Source organism: Mugil cephalus, chromosome 19 (genome assembly GCF_022458985.1).
Source record: "Mugil cephalus isolate CIBA_MC_2020 chromosome 19, CIBA_Mcephalus_1.1, whole genome shotgun sequence".
Taxonomy (NCBI): domain Eukaryota; kingdom Metazoa; phylum Chordata; class Actinopteri; order Mugiliformes; family Mugilidae; genus Mugil; species Mugil cephalus.
Genome location: NC_061788.1, coordinates 9,097,470 through 9,118,919, shown reverse-complemented (window position 1 = coordinate 9,118,919; position 21,450 = coordinate 9,097,470). Strand labels below are relative to the sequence as shown.

General features: G+C 43.0%; 1 long non-coding RNA gene across 1 annotated transcript in view; it reads right to left on the bottom strand.

The window, feature by feature from the left end:
* The window catches only part of LOC124997047, a 40,919-nt gene extending 19,470 nt beyond the window's left edge, over positions 1-21,449 (bottom strand). Inside the window, exon 1 of the long non-coding RNA XR_007110914.1 lies at positions 21,177-21,449. This is a non-coding gene — a long non-coding RNA (uncharacterized LOC124997047). The remainder of the gene's footprint in view (positions 1-21,176) is intronic.
* Between the last annotated feature and the right edge of the window lies 1 nt (position 21,450).

Genomic DNA, 21,450 nt, shown 5'->3' with positions numbered 1-21,450 from the left:
TTAGACACAGGTTGTTTTTTTGTTTAGTTTTTTTAAAGGAAAAAGTACACTTTCTTTGCTCTGCGCGTCAAAAAGTACAAATCACACGTGCTGTTTGGGTCCTTTTAGGTCACGTAATTTTGTAATAGCGACAGACGACTTCTTGCTCATGCAATCGTCCTGGTGATTCCACCTTCGCAACACTTCGCAAACCTTAAACAAACCAAGTGATCGCACAGATGAGGTACTCCAAACCTCTCCCCTCCCTCCCTCCTGGGACGGGCCCGCTGCTTGAATCTCCGGGCATTAGCCATCAAACAGCCATCCCCGGCTACATTAAATGTATTTAGATCTTTCAAAGCGCTCCCCCTTGACTCCATCACTTCTTTAAATGACTTAAGAAGCAAAGAAGAAGGATGAGGAGGAGGAAGGGGAGGAGGAGGCGAACAGGAGAAAGAGCTGGGGGAAGAGGTGGTGGCTGTGTGGGGGGGGGGATTTACGGTGACAAAATGCCGGGGTCAAGCGGGATGTGTGGCAGCGGTATTGATCAGCGAGGCATGCAACGCGCACGTGGCCCGAACCCTGACCCTTAAATAGCGAATGAATCTCAATCCAATAGACTGAAGTGTCCGGGACAGCCTGCATAGAGAGAGAGAGAGAGAGAGAGAGAGAGAGAGAGAGAGGCTACACATAAAGACACACATGCCACACAAATATTTATGTACAGATATGCTCTCGGCCCTGCCGCCACCGCCGCACACCAGCAAGTCTCGATCGATATTGGCAGAGCATGATTCCCACATTATAGTTTGGCAGGTTGTTAATAAAAAAAAAACCCTGGCGTTTACATGCTTGTGCATACGCTGGATAAAAAGGTACTTCTTGGAACGAGGGGACTAGACTTTCTATTTACAGAATGTTCTGGAGGCCGCAGCTTTGTGACGAGACATTCTAAAGAAGCGCGGCAGGAATGACGAGTTGCCATACATATTCATGGCTTAACGTGTCAAAACAGGAAAAGATAGAGCCCCCAGGTTCTAATTACGCTAATTGAATGGAGGCCTCCCTTATGTATGAGCGGCAGGTTATAAGGCAGAGCCGCATAGAGACACGCACCTGCAAGGACGTGCCACAACAAACACGGGGAGATTCATTCACCCACACATTCTTGGCCTGCATGCGCATCTCCGCAGGGCGCAGCGTTTAAGCGTATGCATTTAATTAGAAAGCGTCGTAGTGGAAAAACTCCACTGAGTTTACAGTTTTTACAGTTTTAATTCGAGATGGATCTATTTAAAAAGAGCTGCGTAGAATTAAAGTAATATATGTTAATTATCACTAGGAAATGTCACAGAGTCACAAAACACATGTCGCATCACCACAAAAAAAAAAACAAATCAAAAGACGGCAAGTGGAGGGTGGGAGGAATGCAGATGGAGAAAATTCGTCTTTTCAGGCAGAATTTAATCTCCTCTAATTCCATGTGCTGTTTTTATTATTTTTTCTGGTATCACACAATAATGCCGCGTCTTTCTTTTGATTTGACGCAGTGGATTAAACACACAAAACACGTGCGTGTAAAACCATCATAAAAGCAAAAACAATCAAAAAAAAATATGTCCCTCTGCAAAACGTTAAGTGGTAAATGTAAAAACGTGTATCATACTATTGGGAATCCCATTTTATTTTTTAAATCCCACACTAAAACATAACTTAATACAATAAAGCCCTTTTAAAATTTTATGCTTTTACCGAAGTGCAGGTCATATTTCACGTCACTTAGAATATTGCAAAATATCGGGATACAGCCTTTTTTCCAATTCGGCCTCACACGTAAATGCTACAGCTGGAAAAAATAAGTGAATTAAATAAACAAATAAATAAATGCTTGAATTATTCAAATGTCAATGAATGACTCTCCCCTTTATTTATTAAAGGCCTCAGTCCACTTCTGAGATCTCGACACACATTCACACTCGACCTCACTCACAGGCACGGCACAAACAAACATAAGGCTTTACTAATAATCACTTCTTCTATCTCCTTAACCCCCCGGCAGCATGCTCACACACACACACATGCATGCACACACACATGCACGCATGCACGCCGCCGCTCAACAAACAAAAAACCCTTTTACGTAATGAAATTACATAGAGTCATATGTTACATCGTAGACGAGAGTTATGGGTACGTTTTACATAAAATTCACATCGGGGGCTTTGTCCGGGATGCATGTGTGCATACGGATTTACATTTTAGAGCGTATTAAATAAATGAGCGGGGTGCAGTAAAATAGGAAGGGGGGGGTAGAAAAAAATGAAAAAGCGGCCCAATTTCCTGTTCTATCATCTCAAATCCAGGCAGCCATAAATAACACAAACACGCGCACGTACACTTCCTGTCACCTAAATACACACATGTACATAAATGTACAGGACAAAAAGGAAATCAAAGGCAACGTCCGTGTAGGAAAAAAAGAAAGAAAATGATGCGGAAAATGAATGCATTTTGTTGATTTATTATCGCGCTATTTCCGTCCTGGTTTAATCGCATCAACCGGAGTTCGACTTCAGAACTGGTCTCGACCCCCTTATTGAACCTGCTCCTGCTCCTGCTCCTGTTCCCCACTGTCCTCCTCTCCAGCTCTTCAGCCATCTCGAGCTACGATCACCAGAGACGAGGGAGGGGGGGGGCTCCGGGCCAGGCTAGGCCATTCTTAATCCAACGTGGCTCGCCAGATTCCAACAAGTAAATCTCATATTTCTAAACACTGGATTATGCTTTTCTTTTATTACTGCTAGAGCTGAAGGAGAGTCGCGGGGGTGCTGGGGTGGCGTGGGGGGGTTTGATGGTAAGGCCGAAGTGATGGGATTACCGGAAAAGCCTGCGGACTTAAATATAAAGGGAGGAATAATAATAATAATAATAAAAAACTACATGTATGCGTTCATTAAGATGATGACCCTGAATAAAAGTAGGTCCAAAAATACTGATAAAAGGTAAAAGTGGGTCTGACATGGTAATAATCCAGAGATAAGCTGAAAAGCAGTTGAACAACTCAGACACAATTGATTGCACTGTGCAGAACTTGCACACACTGCAATGCAATCTGTGGGTTCTCCAACAAAGAAATGTGCACTAATTTACACTTCAAGTTATATTTTATTATCTCAGTTATACACCTATACTTATATTTTTGCCCTGTGTGGTATGTGTAATTATTACTATCTCTGTGTAACTGTGCATGTGACAAATAAAACCTAAAATCTTATCTTACGTCGGATGAACCAAAGACCTAGTCCAGTCCAGTGCAGTCAGATGTGGTGCAGATACCATGATACCACGGATAACCTTGTCACTGCGCGGCACCTTTGCTTCTCCTACATGTGTATATTTTTCCCACCTTTATGAGTATAATAACACTATCACGTCTCGGCGTCACCGCGCAGAGCAGCTGAGAGGTAGACGGCAACGTGCAGGGCTGCACAGACTGGTGGGGGGGGTGAAACGGGGTGAAAATGACCTTGCGGGGAACAACAACAGCAACCCTTAATGTGTTGCATTACAAGATATGTGATAAAACACTTTTATGAGGAGAGCTGTAAACGCCGCGGTCTCATCACACGCGGTGCCCACTCAGCGGCCCATTTTGTGTATGTGTGTGGGGTCGGGGAGGCGTCGGTGTCCGGTGTCCAGATCCTGTGATCCCAAGTATATAAAAGGGGGGGTGGGGGGAGCGGCCATACTGACCAATTGTCTTTGTTGCAACCTTGATCCTGGCTACTTCTTGTTAAATTACTTTGACACTAAATACAAACATGTGTGCACCGCGTGCAGGAAGCTGAGCATCATTATTTTATGGCGCCGTTTATGACACTGCGGGAGTTTTCTTCTCCAAGTTGGTTCGAGGAGATCTTGTTTTTCTTTTCTGCGCCGTGCACACTGGGCTGAGGAGAGTAAGTAAAATGATTTAAACTCCGCACTGCCCCCTAATGGATAGGTCATGGTACAACAGCACCCTAACCTCCAGTAAAACAGGTGTTGCATCAAAAAAAAAAAAAAAATAGAGAATCTGAAGAATACTGTCATTTTTATTTTTATAACATGCATCAACAAAATTATAAAAATGTGGTCAAGAAAATTACAGGAATTAGCAAAAGGTACTACAATAAACTAGTGAATTGTTTACCCTTTACACCCATTAAATGTTTTATTATAATGATAATCAGTTTACTGCCAAATCAGCCAAGGAAAGTACTATAATATTATATACTTTTTATTTTATTTATTCATTTTGATTAACTGGTTATCAAAACCTTGCAAGTTAACTTTCTTTCAAATTGATTTCATTTCTGATCTAAAATGTAGCGTTATATATTTAGTGTATTAAACTAAATTTAAACTCCATATTTTTTTTTTCTGGCATCTCAGTCATTGGTGATTAAGAGGATTTAAGGTGTATAAATATTGACACATTTGCATTTAACTACACTCGCTGACTTTGATTTGCTTTATCCCAACCAGACTGATCCCTATTCAGGTGCAGTGTTACTGAACATTTTCATCCCGGGTCTGCTATCATCTTGAACTGAGTTAACAGCTGGAGCACTTTCTAATATTCTGGTTTCTTACAGACAATTGCGGCTACATTACGCTCCACTGAGAACTTTCCATCCTATTTATTTCTCCTTTATGCAGCATGTTGTGGCTTGTCATTTCCTTTATATTTCCAATCACTGAAATGTCCACACCGCTCTCTATGCGCTCTCTTCGTCTGTCTCCCTCTATCAGTCTTTGTATTTTTGTCACCCGCCTTTCTTTTTCAGCATTCAACTTCTTTCCCGCTTGTGGACCCTGACACTCCTTCCAGCCCTCATATCCAGGCAGTGTAGATGTTAGGCCAGGACTTATCGATCAGACTATAAATTATCCATGCATCACCTCTCCTCTCCTCGCTGCGTGTCTCACGAGCCGTCTGAGACCTTATAGAGAGAAGAAGAGAGGGGTGGGATGGGGGAGTAGGAGCGGGGAGGGAGAGAAAGAGTCTCCGGCAAATTGTTAATTAAATACGAATCAATCCTCTGCCATTTATCAGGACGCGCGTCCACCTCACCTTTAAGAGGGGGGAGTTGAGGCAAGTGGAGGGAGAGGGGGGGACGGGGAAAATCAATAAGGCGGACTGAGGGGAGGGATAAGTGTTTAATCCACCAATCAAACTATATCACGGCCATTATAGGGAGACAACTGGACATTATGGGGTGAACAAGGTGGGTCCACAATGCTGTAGCATGTTTTAAATAATATAGTTTGAACCGAAAGGAAGTCACTCTGATTTCAGTTAAACCAAATAAAATTATCTGATAAAATATACACCTATCAGCCATAATATTAAAACCATCATCCTACTATTGTGTAGGTCTCCCTTGTGCCTCCAAAACAGTTGTAAGTCATCAGAGAATGGACATGGGTCTTCTGAGGGTGTCCTGTGGTGTCTGGTAACAGGGCGTTTGGGTCCTATGGGTTGTGGGGAGGGGCCTCTGTGGTGGATCAGGTTTGTCCTACAGATACTTGATCAGTTTGGGATCCAGTGAATTTGGAGGCTGTTTGTGCTGTTTTTTGACTTGTTCCTAAAGTGTATTTGTGTGTGTGCCTATGTTAACCTGCATCCTGCTGGGGATGGTTGCTGCCGTGAAGAAGTGTCGTTGCTACGGGGTGGGGATGCCCGGTCTAGTCTAGGTGGGTGGCACATATATAAGCAACATCCACACCAATACCAGGTCCACAAATGAACAGAAATTAGGTTTTAATGTTGTGGTTTTGTTGTGGAGTTGTGTATATACCCCAAAGGTTTCGACACCACGAAGCAAGAGACAACACTAACCCAAATAATACCATGAAGACCATGGTGCTCTCCAAACATGTCAGGGACAAAGTCGTTGGGTAGAAGTAGAAATCAGGGTTGGGTTATAAAAAAGACATCCATATCTTTGATGATCCCCAGAGCACCATCAAACCCATCATCATCAAATGGAAAGTACATGTTAGCACCTGCCAAAAGAGGGCTCATTGACTGGGCAACGACGGCATTAATCAGAGTCCGAAAGGTTACCCTGAAGGGGCTGCAGGGTTCTGTCCATAGGATCAAAATAAGCCATATGCAGAACTTTTTCAGTTTGTTAAAGGCATGTGGGAAGAAAGGTGCTCTGAGCTGATGAGGATTAAATTTAACTTTTCAGCCATCAAGAAATCATCTTACCATCTCCACAGTGAAACATGGCGGTGGCAGCATCATGATATTTTTCAGCAGGGGGGACTATGAAACTGGCCAGAATACAGGGATATTCTTAAACTAAACCTGTTTAAGACATTTGAGACTGGGACGGAGGTTCGCCTTCCAGCTGGACAATGACCCCCAAGCATACTGTTAAAACATTTGAGCGGTTCAAGGGGAAACGTGTTGGAATGGCCCAGACAAAGCTCAGACTTCAATCCAAGTGAGAATCAGTGGTAAGACTTAAACATTGTGGAACCCGTCCAACTTGAAGGAGCTGGGGAAGTTTTGCCTTAAGGAATGGGTAAAAGTACCAGTGGCTAGATGTGGCAAACTCCTAGAGACTTACCCAAAGCGACCAATTGCCGCAAATGGTGGCTCTATAAAGTACTGACTTTTGTCCTATTTGTTGTTTATGCAAGGCATTGTATGACCCCCAAACCAAATAGCCATGCAAGGGTGAAATACCAAAACATAGATTTTACATCTCCAACTTCACCCGATCGCTTCTTGGCAATACAGTTCGCAATACAAACCTTTTGTCATACTTACTGCCTGACTGCTATTTTATAAAAACCACAGGCAGCTCTCACGTCTCCTCTCCTAAGAACCCTGGGAGCTTAACAATCATCCAACATCTGTCTTGTTCCCAGAGAAAGGCAGAGGTCCAGATGTCAGAGGGATTGGTCTTATAGGAGTAGGCTTCTTGGCCCCTTTACTGGGCAGCCCAGTCAGTGAACTAGGATTAGAGTTAAGACGTATTCCAGCAGGGCTCCAAACCCAGATTTAGAGTTTTAACTGTAACAAACCTCTGCTTTTCTCTAATTCTACATTTATTGATTAAAAATAAGACATGATGCGTCATAGTAGAAAGGCAGTTGGTTACGTTTTGACACCTTTTTCACCCATTTCTTAACGATCCAGTCAGAGAATATGGTTGTAGAACAACATCCACATGTAACATTTCTGCAAATAATATCTGAAAGTCAGATTTTAAAAATTAAGGTGTACCAGGTAAAAGACCTGACACGGTGAGAAATGACGAACAAAAGTTACTGTATATGCACAGATGTATTGTCTTCAAATATTGTTGGCCTCTAGCCTCATTGGCGCTCTGCCCAAAAATTAAAAAAAAAAAAAAAAAAAGCCACATTTAATGTTTGTTAGTGTGGAGTTTACGCCTATCCCTATGTGTCTGTAATACTTTTTATTTTGTCCGTTTTTGCTCGTTTGTCTTCCTGGGTGGGCAGCAAAGCCCGTTCCAGGCGGCTGGATTGTCCTCTATTAGTGTTGCTTCTGTTTCGCAGCCGTAATCCCCTCCACTGGAGCCCTGCCTCACTCCTAATCTGAGGCACAATCTCTCCTGCAGATGGTTCTCTCCTTAAGCACTGCAAAAGAAGTGAGCTCATCCCAATCTCTCCTCTTATTCCCCTGTTATCTGTCAGCTTTCTCATCCCTTTCTCCCAGCATCACTCTCTCGTCTCTCATTCCCGAATGCTTGATTTTCTTCAGAACCGTGAAGTTCAGGGACCCTTTCAAATATACCCCCTGGCCATGTGAAAGTGTCACTTTTGGCATTCCTCTGTGACCATGACAGAAATATAAGATAAATTCGTTCTTCTACTACAAATTTGGTTTAATTTTTGTAGATTTGTTGCAATAATTTCTTCTAGTTCAATCTTGTGTCTACACTATACTCATAAGAGTGTTACCATGTTCCAGGATCATATGCAATTCATATTTGATGTTTATTGATGGCTTGCATACTCTGACCAATATTTGTTGTTCTGTTTTCTATTTATTTCTTATTATAGGGAAAATTTGGTCGACCTATAATGATGGAAAACTACATTGAAAAATCCAAAATCATGAGGTTTTTAGTTTTCTTCCAACACTACTACCTTGCTACCTTCATAAATGTGTCATATTTCATGTTGAGCAACTGACCAAAAAAGTATTATTTTTAAAAAAGCGTACACAAGAGAAATCTCTCCAGCACGGCTTTTCTAAACTGTGTGGTTCTTTTACCAAACTTTCACATCACCCCGCTCAATTAGAGAATCGGCCTCCCTCTCCCAGGAGGACTTTTACTTTTTTCCCCTTTCATTCCTCCCCCGAGCGGCTACAGTAATAGCCCGCAATTGATAGTCCACTCTGATAGGTCGTTTTCTCTAAATGCTGTGCCAGGAAGGCCGAGGCAGAGGAAGGGATAAAGGATGAGGGGTGCAGAACAATAATCCGGGGCAGGTTTCTATGGCAACACGGAAATGAAAGCCAGGTATACAATGCGAGCGGAAAGCCAGGAGGTCGGCGCCGTGATCAGGTGCTGTCAGAATAGCGGGGAGCGGGAAGTAAAGGTTTGGGTGTGGGGAAATGGATTGCAGGGCGTGATTCACTACTGCGGAGAGAGGGAGAAGCCCGAAGAGAGCCGAAAGAGGTGGAGGAGGGGGGGTGGCGAGGAGGTGAGGAGGGAGGGAGGGAGGGAGGGAAGGAAGGGGGGTGCAGTGTGTAGTGGAGATGAGAGTTGCGGCACCATTTTTCACGGGAGACAAAAACATTTGCTGGGATATCAATTTGGAGCTGCGGAGCAGTCTTCCCCTCCTGCCCCGTCATCCATCATCTTTTCGCACTAACCACCACTTGGGCACTCCATCCCACCCCCACCCCCCCTCCTCCACCTCCACCACTCTGCAACCACCCACACTCATGCACACTTAAACAGCTTTACCCTCTGTTTTCCTCCCACGCACACAGTCACACATACAGCACATGAACACTTTCTGCAACTTCATGCAGGTCCACACACACACACACACACACACACAGAGGACACGATGCAATGCCTATCTGAAAAAGGACACAGCGGCGTGACCCATAGGTGCTCCATGTGAAAAGAAAATGCAAAGCAGAGCTGAAACGCAGCACCTCGCGTGGCTGGGGTTGGGAAGGCGGGGCTGAGCGGCTGCCACGGTGGCCGTCTTTCCTAGTCTTCTCCCATTAGCACCAGTAGGGGAGACCCCACCCTCCGGCTGCCCCCTTATTGGCACCTTTGCCTGCACCCCATCACTCATCTCCCAGCCATCATCCATCACCCATCGCGATCAATAGGAGGCCACGCATTCATCAGTCCCTGGGTGCTGATGGGAAAGAGGAGGGTCGGGCGGGTGGGTAGGGAGGGGAGGGGAAGGGAGGCGAAGGGGGGGGTATGGGGGTGGAGCAAGGGAGCACATAGTACGGAGGAGAGGCAGGAATATCTGAAAGTGAGAAAGGCTGAGTAAAAACACAGAAATGGAGGGGGAGGAGCCACGCAGGAGGAAATCTGAGAATAGGACAAGCATTGAGAAGCAAAGTGACACAGGCTGCAGAGGCGAGATGACGGCAGAATCTGATCTGCCGGTGTCACCAGGAGGAAAATGAATACGTTTTTGGGTGCGAGATATGAAAATATATAGAGGGGCATTAAAATGTAATAAAAAATGGAGTCTTGGGAGAGGATGAAAGCCATTACCGTGGAAATGAAGGCCTGTCACATTCCCGGATGACAGTGATGAAGCCATTATAATGACAAGTGCGTCTCCTTCTCAACGCGAAGAGTGGCGTGAAAAAAAATAAATCTTTTGGGGCAAAGGTAGAAACACAACTGAGGGAAAGTTTAATGCGCGCAATTATGCACAACAGGCACGCAACGTAATGGTGCAATGTCACTGTCAGTCATTCAGCGGTTGTCAGTTTCCGGCAAGGCTCTGCACTTTGCGCTGACAGCCCATAAGTTGTGGCGACGCACACGCACACACACGCATGTTGGCTCAGCCCTCCACTCCCACCCCCCGACCGAAGGTGGACCGGAATAGATCGCACTTTAAGATGATGGATGTTCCCTCTGCCCAGAAGGGTTACGGACGGGGCGATAAGTTACTGAGCACCACATTCGGGGCGAATCGCAGAGGTGGCCAACAAATATACAGTAATTGTGACTGCCTGACAGCCGGGACATGAAAACTGAGGCATGACGTACTTGGTGGCAAATGTATGAAAAAGGCGTGATGCTACATTTCTCTGCTGTATGTGCGTGTTGCACAGCGAAAGAAAAATTATTAAACATCTGAAGCAGATTCTTGGTAGGAGTCGGATTCTCCCTTCTAGGCCAAGTAAGATTGTGTGTCTGATCCGACCGTTAACCACTCAGCCCCATTTAGGCATCAACAAGGGAGCAGAGGAAGGGTTCAGAGAGAGCAGAGGGTTAGGTGACATGTCCAGAGGCCGCACCACCAACCACCTGAAGTCATCCGGTCCCCAGGTCCCCTTCTGTGCCTATGTGTCAGATGTCACTCTCAGGTTTCGAAACCCAGGTCCCCATCTGCCGGATGCTCTCATTGGATTATTCAGGAGAGGCTAAATGCTCTTTGTACCGAGCTGACTGAGACAAAACCCCACCTGGGCAGGATAAGCCACCACAAGCTCTGCAGCAAGTGTGCGCTTGTAGCATGAAAACATGGTTGAACGCTAGGAATTTTTAATGATCTTCATCAGTATGGAAGACTGGCTTTTGAAAAAGAGAGACAGATTGCAGCTTTTGCGGAGTTTGACAACACTTTTAGGCGACTCTTTTCATGTGAACTTTAAAGAAGCAAAAAAAAAGGACACTTTCAAAATAAATAAAAGTGGTAACGAAGAAATAGATAGTCCACCGTTCTAAGGTTAATTAAAGCAGCTATGCGGAAGGATTTTGAAGAGCACATATGAAGAGTTAGAAGCCCAACTCCACACTTTCTTTAGCTTTTAACAGTGTTTAGCATTTAGCAGCTCAAGAACCAGATCTTTCCCTCAGGACATTCACTGTTGAACGAACACAACGGTTTTGCTACAAAGTTCACCAGGTATATGTAAAAGATCACATCCCGTCAGTGGCTACATTTGTGCGACTGAAATCATTCTGGTTAGAAATTGAAAACGATCTTTTTTTTCTCCCGTTTTTCCTCAACATCAAAATTTATCCGTAAAGTTCGATCCATTGCAAAACCAAATCTAGTTGTAGAAAGGCACAGAAATCACTCAAAAAGTGCATTTGTGTAAAACGGCGCTACCCACATTCATTCTGACTTAGTTCATCTTGTTTGAACAACTTCCTTCATGTTTCATTGGGGTAGAACTTTCTTCTGGAAGTCCTTCCCCAAGTGAGGCAAAAGAATCCATTTATTTCAACTGCAGAGAAATAAATGGATCAAGCATTTACTAAAGGACCGATTGAATATCAACAGGTCTACACCGGCCTTCTCAATCCACCCAGCGGCATTGGGCTATGAGTGGATTACTAGTGTCCATGTAAACGTTGCCGGGGCTGTGTCCACAACTTGGTTCAGCTGCCCTCAAGTGGTCATTAAAAAATGTTAGTTCAGGACACACTTAAGTCTTGAAAGCTTAAAGTGTAAAACGCTAAAGCTACAGTCATTGTGATAAAGAAAAAAGGAAACAGCCAGGAAGTAACCGTTTCCACAACCATTTTTGTTCAAACACAATTTGAATGTTTAATGTTGCCTGCCCCTCCTGCAGCCCTCTGTCTGTCTCAGCGGTGTGACCTCTAACACCTTACAGGCTATGTGCTGCCCTGCCTTAAATATTTCATCATGAGTCCATCTATTGTCTTCAGTTCACACACGTGCACGCGCGCCGACCGACCGAGGAGCACCAGTGCGTGCGGACGCAAACGCTCGGCTGCGCGTGCGTCTCGCCGTGCGTCCTTGTGTAAACGGAGACTCGCTGCAGATAATAGATGTCTGTGTTTAATATTGGAGGAGTTTGAGGTAACTGCAAACCCGGGGTCACCGTGTGTGAAGCTGGACACCTGATCTGCAGCGCCGCAGAACACAGCTACGGTATAAAAAAAAAAAAAGGACTGACATCCTTAGTCACATTACTGTTTCATTGATACCTTTTATGCGTGTTTTTTTCTACTTACAGCAAGTGCAGCCACAGCCCTTTATGGGAAAACAAACAAAAGAGAAATACGCGAAAGAATGAAACGCAAACACGGTTTTCCCAATAAGAGGCGGGCTGTGACGTAGATTTGCGGGCTTCCCATAAACACTAACTGACACTGGTAATCTCCCGTCAGTGAGGTAAGAAATATGAGGGGAGACGGCGATCAATCAGACACTTAGAGCCCCCTGCTGACCTGTGGAGTAAAAGGTGGAGAGGGACGACGTAGGGGAAGTGTGTGGACAGCTAAGAAGAAAGTAAGCGCTTGCAGGCAGGTGTAGGGGTTTGTTAAGTATAGAGAGCTTAAGTCCCAACCTCCCACTAGCTTCGGTGTATATGAGAAGCTGCTACAACACTTGATTTTAAGTATTGAAATCTGAAGAACTTAAAGCTGCTGTGATCAGTACTTTGATATTAACCTTGCGTTCATTTGTTTCGCATGATCACAATATAATATAAAAAATCTATAAATATATCCACTGATACTCTGTCATATATAGAATTTATTATAAGTTTGAATCTCTGCACATTAACAATGTCAACAGTATAAGGTCCCTAGAGGCCTAACCCTAAAGCATAGGTCTTCAATTGGGGGTCTGCAACCCCTAGGGCGTCCGCAGAGCTACTGCAGGGGGTTCGCAAAGTCTTTGATTGATTGGATATTTTCTATATTTCATTTTCCCCCACAAATTAAAATTTCTTTCAATACACATTAACACAAATCCAACATATTTTTGTAAATGGATAAATGGATGCACAAGACGTTAACGCCACCTTACTGTTACACATGTTTGAATTTATTTTTTGTGTGTGTACTGAATGGTTTCGATCATTCTCCAACTCTCTTAAGTTGCTGCACAGATCTAAATTTTATTGTGAAGAAGGCTGCTAGAGACATGTGTTTATTCTGGAGGATTTAGCAATTCAGTTCAATTCAATTAGCAAAGTCAACTACATTCACAGCAAGAAGGGACGCATGAGAAAATACTTAAAAAGATGATGAAAATGCGGTCAACAAAGTGCATTGTTTCTCTCCTCTTATTATTATTTTACGATCGCCGCGGTCGTAACAATGAAGGAAGGTGAGGTCACTTGCTTTTCTTACCCTTAACTCTTTGACCCCGGCGTCATGTCACGAGGAAAAGGTAGAGGCATTTCTTCCCAGTGGCTCAAGCGGATCTGGATCTGGCAGGTTAAAGGAAGAGTGGTATCCGAGCTGGGGTACTTTTGTACTTGCTCCATCATTAATGGGGCACGGATAAAGATACGCAGGTCTCCTGGCACTTTACTACAGATTAGAAGACAGGCTTCGAAAACCGATGCGTTTATCTCGTGTTTTCCATCTAGGCCACGTTTGGGTTCAACTCACATCTAGGTCTGGCTTTTTTAATTCTTGAAACCGATACCGGAGTGAGTGACAACATAGAGTATGCTGCCTTAAAAAAAATAAATAAATAAAAAGAGAGAGAAGGGAAATCTTGCAAACACAGTTCAGATGCCACATCTCATGCCCTCATAATTTACCTCTGTGGAAAAATTTGCAGCATAAATCTTCCTGCATTAAAATGTTCGCATGGGCTGGTCAAGGGGGTTGGCGGGGCAGTGCAGCCCAAACGTAAATCAGCATAAGTGATCGGATAGATTTTTCTGCGTTAATGTATCGTATAACTCAGGCGGAGGGCGGGAGAGCAAGCGTGTCCAGCATCCAGCCCTCTGTTTGCCGAGCCAATGTGGTCAGGTCATCAAATCGACAATGTGATTGACCCATCAATTGACCCCCCCTGACCTTTCAGGCCAATCAGGCTAATGGCGGCTAGCGGCTCGAGCATTACTTCACTGGCGCGCTTACAGTCGCGCGGCTTATTTGTGACCCCCGCGTACACAAACACACGCGCAAGCGCTGACCGACATCCAGTCCAATCGCGTGTCCGAGGTTTCTAACCCATCTCAATTTGTCTGTATTGGCACGCCATTAAACGAAGGAGTCTCATTAGCGTTGACCTTTCTCTTTTTGCATGCTTGTTAAAATCAACAGGCCTCGGAGCAGGTCACGTTATGACACAATCACACAAAAAAAGACTGCCAGGCTCTAACCAATGTGGAATCGAGAGAATTATTTTTGACAGTTCCCAGGCTTCTGTAAAATGTACACGCATTACACGTGGGACCACTTGATATAAATCATAAAAATGCAGAATCACCATATCCCATCCGAGCTACCTCCCGTGGATCGATACGTCTCAGCAGGCTGCATCTCCATAAATCAATTATGTAGTAAAATTCTTGGAGTGTGTATATCTGGGTGTGCAGGCTGGAAGTGGGGGCCACATTGATCCGATCCAGTATGTGGTCACTATATCATGTTTCCAATTATTTGATGTAATGATAGTGTATGGATTCTTAATTGACAAGAGGGTTTACATCAAGGGTGCCATTCCAAACACTGTGTGGTGGACAGTGATAAAAAATGGTGACAGGTCTTAGACCGACCTGCAGCTGTAGATTGTTGGCCTGCGCCAAGGTTATGCTATGCCATGCCTTCTTAGGGCAGTGTTAGTGTTGCGTCTTATAAACATGTCACGGGAAGAAGTGGTAGGTAAGGCGCAGCGGCAGAAACACGTCAATAATCAAATGTAATTAAAACGGGCATGTTGATCAAGGCCCCGAGCACGTATTTCCACTAGTATGTGGCTGCCATCCGTCTGAGACACTGAGATGAGTAGGAATGTTTTGGATTCTTTAAATGGTCAAAATTTTAAGCATCATTCATTTAAAAAAAAAAAAGAAGAAAAATAAAGAAGAAATGTTAAACATGAATTTGACGGATATCCAAAACGGTTCTGACTCATCAGAGAATGGATCCTTCTGGGGGTCTTTGGGTCCTATGGGTTGAGGGGAAGGGCATCTGTGGATCCCACCACTACTTTAGTTTGGGTCTGGGTTTGGTGTCTGGTCTGGTCTGGTCTGGTCTAGGTGGGTGCTACATGTCTAAGTAACATGCACATGAATGCCAGATCCCAGTGTTTCCCAACAGAACACTGCATCATTATTTAATTCTCCTGTCAGTGGGTTTAATGTTGTGACTGATGTATTTTTCCATTTACAGAATGTAGAAGTCAGCTAACCTAAGCTGAAGTTCCATGCCCTAGCTTCATAGTAAAAAGAAACAATGGTTGTGCATGAACATTAACCGCTGCAACAACCTGTGTAGGTGTGCAAGTAAAACTGGGAATAATTCTGACAAATATAGTTTATCTAAATAGTCACATGTGTTGTGTGACGACATCAAATGAGACTTTTTTATTTATTTATTTGTAATGTATTGGTAACATTTTCCATTTTTAGATGTGTCATTGTGTACGTAACCCTCCACTGTATTTTCAAGTCCTTGTTAATTACATTTAGAAGATATTTTTTCCCCTGGCTCCAGAAATGCTGACTCTTAGAGGGAGTGCAGAGGCAAGACATTTGGAAAATCTATCACGCCAACAGTTTTCTGTCTACGCTTGTTCAGTGTACCTCTTTGAGGGATCACAATTATGAGTGTCACTGCTAACTAAGTCTACGGTTTTTCAACCCTTTTCTATGAGAACAGACCTGCTCATGACTGTGTTTTCACTGTCTAACCTTGTAAGAGGACACGTGCGGGGGAAGGCTTGACAAAAGGCCAAAGTTATGCCCCGCTAAAATATGCCAACCGAGAAAAGGATAGTAAATAAAATTCAACTAATAAAAAGCAATTCCAGAAATCCTTCTAAAAACTAAAGAAAAACCTGCTGAACATGAAGTTCAAACTACTTCACCTCGAGGGTAACCCCCCCATTTTATCCTTGCATCGATTCATTCACTCTACCTCTATGTATATTGTGAGTCTGAAATAAACTGCACATCTTTTCCAAACAGAGCAATTTCTCTGCCATCTGTTCGCCAATGTAAATCAGGGCTTGTTGATGCAAACCTCCTCCTTCCTCAAACTCTCCCCCCCAGTGAAGACTGAAGCAAGCCTAATCCCACAGTCTCCACTATCCTCTAAATCATCCCTGCATATTAATGCCTCTATGCACCACTGCTAAACTAGAAATAGCTCTATAAGCAAAATATGCAAAAACCAAGGCCTGTGTCCCATTGGTGGCTTTCGATAAGTAAGAATTAAAACAGATTTTTAACAGATGTGTGCTGGGAAACTGGTGATAAACTTAAAATACTTATTGGTTAGAACGGTGGCTGTACAGCTAAAATGCTACTCTCCTTGTCTCCCTCGTTTTTATACTCTACCTTTCATAGAAACATCCCTTCAGCTTTTGATATTTACATATGTTCTAGGTTAAAGTCAGACCAAGAGAACCTTTCCTCCATTCCTCCGAGCTCCAAAACCCTCCTCCTGGTCGATCACACAGATGTTTCCACATCAGTCGATAATCCAGCCTAACCCCCTTATGCCAAGGATTAACACTAGCCAGGGCCCAATCCAGCCACATGTAGCTAGGAACTGGAGAGGCTAGCGGACGTGGACCAGAAGGAAAGCTCAATCACACCTAAGAACCGCTTCATTCAATAACTTGGAAATTCGCACTAATCAGCTAATAGACAAACTGTGACTGACACAGATTCACCAAGTGTGACCGAGCGTTTCAAATTCAAAGGTGGCACAAAACAACGAGGCAAACTTTGAGATAGTTCAAAGTAACATCTGGCCGGTTAAATACTTGGAATATAGTGCAACAGGAGCAGGTTTTAATGACAACAGATGGCTTGACAGGATTATGAAACACACGCATGCCCTTAAAAAGGCACATGCGAAGATGAAACGGTAAGAAGAAGAAGAAGAAGGAAAAAAAAAATCACTGGAAAGGGCTGAAAGTGTTTGAATGGGCCTGAGGCCATTTCCTTAATAATTCATCTTTATATAGCAGCAGAGAAACTTGGAAGCAACCGCCTGCATCATGTTTTATTTTAATTAGTATAATTGGGTACTTAATTTGATCTCTGATGCCTGGCATGCTTTGCGCCCCTAACCATCCTGGAAAATGGTTTGTGTAAGGCAATTTTCTCATGTTTTATTTTTATTTATTTAGCTTTTTTTTTTTTTCAAAAGGTTTTTCCAAGAGTTGATTTCTCAACAGAAAAACAGAACGGACCAAGGGACACAAAAAAAAAAAAAGCACACGGTGCTTTTGGTGTAAATTTTGGTGTAAAACTTTATTTCTTAGAGCTCCTGTTCAGAAAGTAGAGACCCATATTTGATGTACACATTAAATGAAGACGAGGGCACTGAAATGAGGTGCTTAAAAGAAAATAAAAATGAGCATATTATTAAAAACTGAATTAATATCATTAGCCTATCACGCTGGGTACGTATACGCAGTTTTTATAATTTGTAGGAAAAAAGTTTCATTTGACAGGGCTAATGGATTTTTCTATTGGAAGATCAACCGCGGTGCTTCATAACACAGCAGAGCGCAAACACGCACGGCTTTGATTAAACTTTCACTAATTAAAAGTCTCCCTCATCTTATTAGCCCGACTAATTGATTTAATTTGTCTCAGTCCAACTACTGGCTGTGACCTCTACTTAGTTAATGAATTAATTGATTTGGCCCAAGTGCATTTGAAGGAGTCAAAGAGGATTTTGACATGTTGCCCCTTTAATCTCGCTTACTCGAGACACTCCTTGGGGTCATGGCGGCAGCAGTGTATTGGATAAGGTTTTTTTTGGGGGGTAGGGTGGGAGCTTTAGCTGTGGCTCGCAGCCGCCGCTCCGAAAGGCCGCGAAGTGCGAAGCAGATTTGGGCTCTTGCAAACGGCAACTCTGCAGTAAGATTTAAACTTTAGGAGGGGAAAAAAGTCTGCAGAATACATCATACATCCCGACTAACCTCCGCCTCCGTGGAAGCGAGGCAACGTTCCAAAGGTCTTCATGCTTTGGAAGAGAAAAATATGAGTCCATAATATTGCCATAATGCGTGATTATAACTAGTACACATCCTTTACAAGGGCGCTCGGACGCCTAAATCACCAGCAGCCGCTTTATTGACATCGTTTTTCTTGGTAATGGTACGAGACAGAGGAGCTTCCTCAGCTTGGGTGCAGTTATTAACCAGATGCAGGCGAGTGGCAACATTTAAACTTGGCACCGTTTGGGGGGTATTTGCAGCTGCAGTCACGCTGAATGGGTCCATTTATCAAAGAAGGCAATAATATAGGAGTTGGATTTTGTTCAAAGGAGCCCACATAGAAGGAAAGAGAAATTGCTTGGTGCCTTGCCCTTGAATGAGACGTTCTCACTCGACTGCGTTGAACAGAGCCGTTCATGCAGCGTTACCTGGGTAAACAGTTCCCTCCAGTGGTGGAAATTAAAAATGCTTTGCTTCTTGTGCTCGTCTACAAACCAAGGAGCCTAATTTCTCACCAATAAACGAGAGCAGCAACCAAAAAGAAGGCAAGAACAGTGTTTACAGGAATATATATTTATATTATATCACATCTTTGATCAGCTGGAGCTTTGCGTCGCAACCAAACTCTAACATTGGCTTGTTCGGTTTGATCAGTGAGCCTTGAAAATGGGTCAGCCCATGTGATTAAGTCTAATTAAAAAGGAACGGCTGATGTGCGTTGAACAACAGTCAGTGGAAGAAGTGAACTGTGACTACTTTAAAGCGCAGAGTGCTTCCATGCTTTGACAATCAAAGCGCACGAAAATTAACCGCAACTAGTCTTTAGACATTTCTTCTGACCTTGTATATGTTCAAACGTTTGAGGATCACCACTAATTAAAATCATCTCGATTCTTTTTTATATATATATATATATATTTTAACCCAGTTTCGTAGCCCATTTGTCTCATCCTCACTCCCTGCCCTTTATCTTTGATCCTCTTGTGTCCTGTCCCCCTGTGCCAGCATTATTTATCCCCGAAGAAGGAATCTGTTTCTTCGCCACCTGACAAGCAAGGATAACCTTCAAGACATTTTTCCAAATGGCCGCCATTAATCTTCAAGCCAGAAAAACGCCGCAACACGCTCTAAGTTCACGCCTCGAGGGGGATTACAGAGGAAGACATGCAGGAAAGTTTCTTGCCAAGTGGAAATTAGGCTCAACTGGAGCAAGTAGCTCAACAACCTGCGCCGTAGGTTTGATGAAAAATTATGAAAAATGACCAAGGATGAAGTGTCTGAACCAGGCTACCGGCGAAACGGGTGTAACGACCGAGAGACTCAGAGTACTCGGTTATGTTTTGTTGGAAATTATAGTTTCAAAACTAATTATTTCACCCTACTTACCTTTGTGTGCATCTGTACACTCAGTACAATAGTTGAATACACATTGACAAAATGAAGCAGAGATGGATTTTCAGGCTCTCAATTAAACCGGATGATATACGGATAAGGCCTTGGAGTCCATTAGCAATGTTCATATAACGTTAGTTAAATGGAAATTTACCCTGGTTTAAGGTTGTTTTTTTTTGTCAATAGGATTAAATCAGCAAATGATCACACAGTATCCAATACACTCTTCTGCTTCTGCAGACTCTTTAACAAAAATACTTTATTAAATTTGATGTCTAATTTTCAAACACTGTATGCTGAATATATATATATATTTATTTACCTATAACCTACATACATTTTGTTTTAATAAACATAGACAACAGTATGTTGATTTCATTGTTTTTGAATATGTGTCAATATAAAGTGAATACCCACTAGAGGTATCAAGGTGAGGCATCAATGTACTGTTTGTGTATTTATTAAATGATCTCGGACAAATTTAAGAAAATTAGAGTGCACTAATGTGCGGGGGTTGTCAATTTTTGAAGGGAAAAATGTTTAGTTAAGTACTGAACCACTACTCGTAATGAAAAGTCATCTGAAGTCATTCAGCAACATTTAGAGCTCCTGTGGACAGGAGAAAATAAAATTTTAATAAATACGGCCATTTAATTTGTATGGCCAGAGCTGACTTCAGACTTTGGCCACCACTCAAATTATCATGCTATGGATTTCATTACTAAACTCAATCATAACGTGAAAGCAAAGTACACGGATTAATATATCCAGGCCCCGGTGACAGCTTTACGTTTGTTTGATTAAACATTATAAGGTTTGTTTTTCTAATTTTGCATAATACACCTTTAAATTCTCGGCAAAGTGACCCAGCGCGCTATTAACAGCTGTAGTAAACTCCCTTCAAAAAAAATGCCCGCGTTTATTATGACTTATGGTCACCTGCTGCCATCTGGCCTGCTGACAGATAGCTGAGATGTAATCCTTCGGCCATCGTATAAATCTGCCCACTGAAGGTTACGTGATATGAGGAGCTTTATGTGGCTCGCGCACTTATGAGCAAGTGTGCACACTGTGCAACCTTGTGTTGCAGGAGACACATGAATACAGATGCACACATGCCCTTTGAAATGTCTTCATACCCAAACGCCTGTGGGTGCAGAATAAGTCGTGTGAGGTGACAGTTACTTGCAAGTTTGTTAGTTACGCCTACCTATGACTAATGATTTCTACTTAAACAATCCTGCGATAATCCTAACTTTCATTGCACCGTTGTCTTTTTTTATTTTGTAATTTATATGAATGACGATTTGCAAAAAAAATACAAAACAAACAAGTAACAACAGTAAAAATCTCTGTATACTGCAGTAGAGTTCAAATAGCATCCTCTATAACAAAAAAAGACAACAACAACAAATAAAAAATGGATGTTTTTGTGTAATTGTTTACAATGTTTGGAAACAGCATGGTGTTTTGTGGCTGTTAGTCCATGATTCCTGTGCATCTGTGGTCATACGTCTCTCACACTGCAATGAACACACTTCCACAAATCTTGTGACACACACACAGAGGATATTATCTGGCATTTCTTGTTGCATTTTTGAATACCATTAGTGCTGTTGAAATGTAGCTTAAAGGGCAGATGGTTGGGAAATTGACCTTACCTTCAGTTTCAAGTGTTGTTTATGGCTCCCAAGTGCAGGTTTGGCCCTAGAAGTAGGCCTTAGTTCAAATAATTCGCTTTATTTCTCGGTGCACTGCAACATATTTGTAGTTGCTTACGCAGTTTATTGTTCAGTGCAATCCCCGACTGATATTTACTGATTGTGTGGCTGTTGGAAGAGTTATTAAACAACTTGCAGGCTAGCTTCCTCGCTGGGGGCGCGCTGCCCCTTTAACTTTGCGGCTGTCGTCATGGCAGCATGATGACTCGAATAT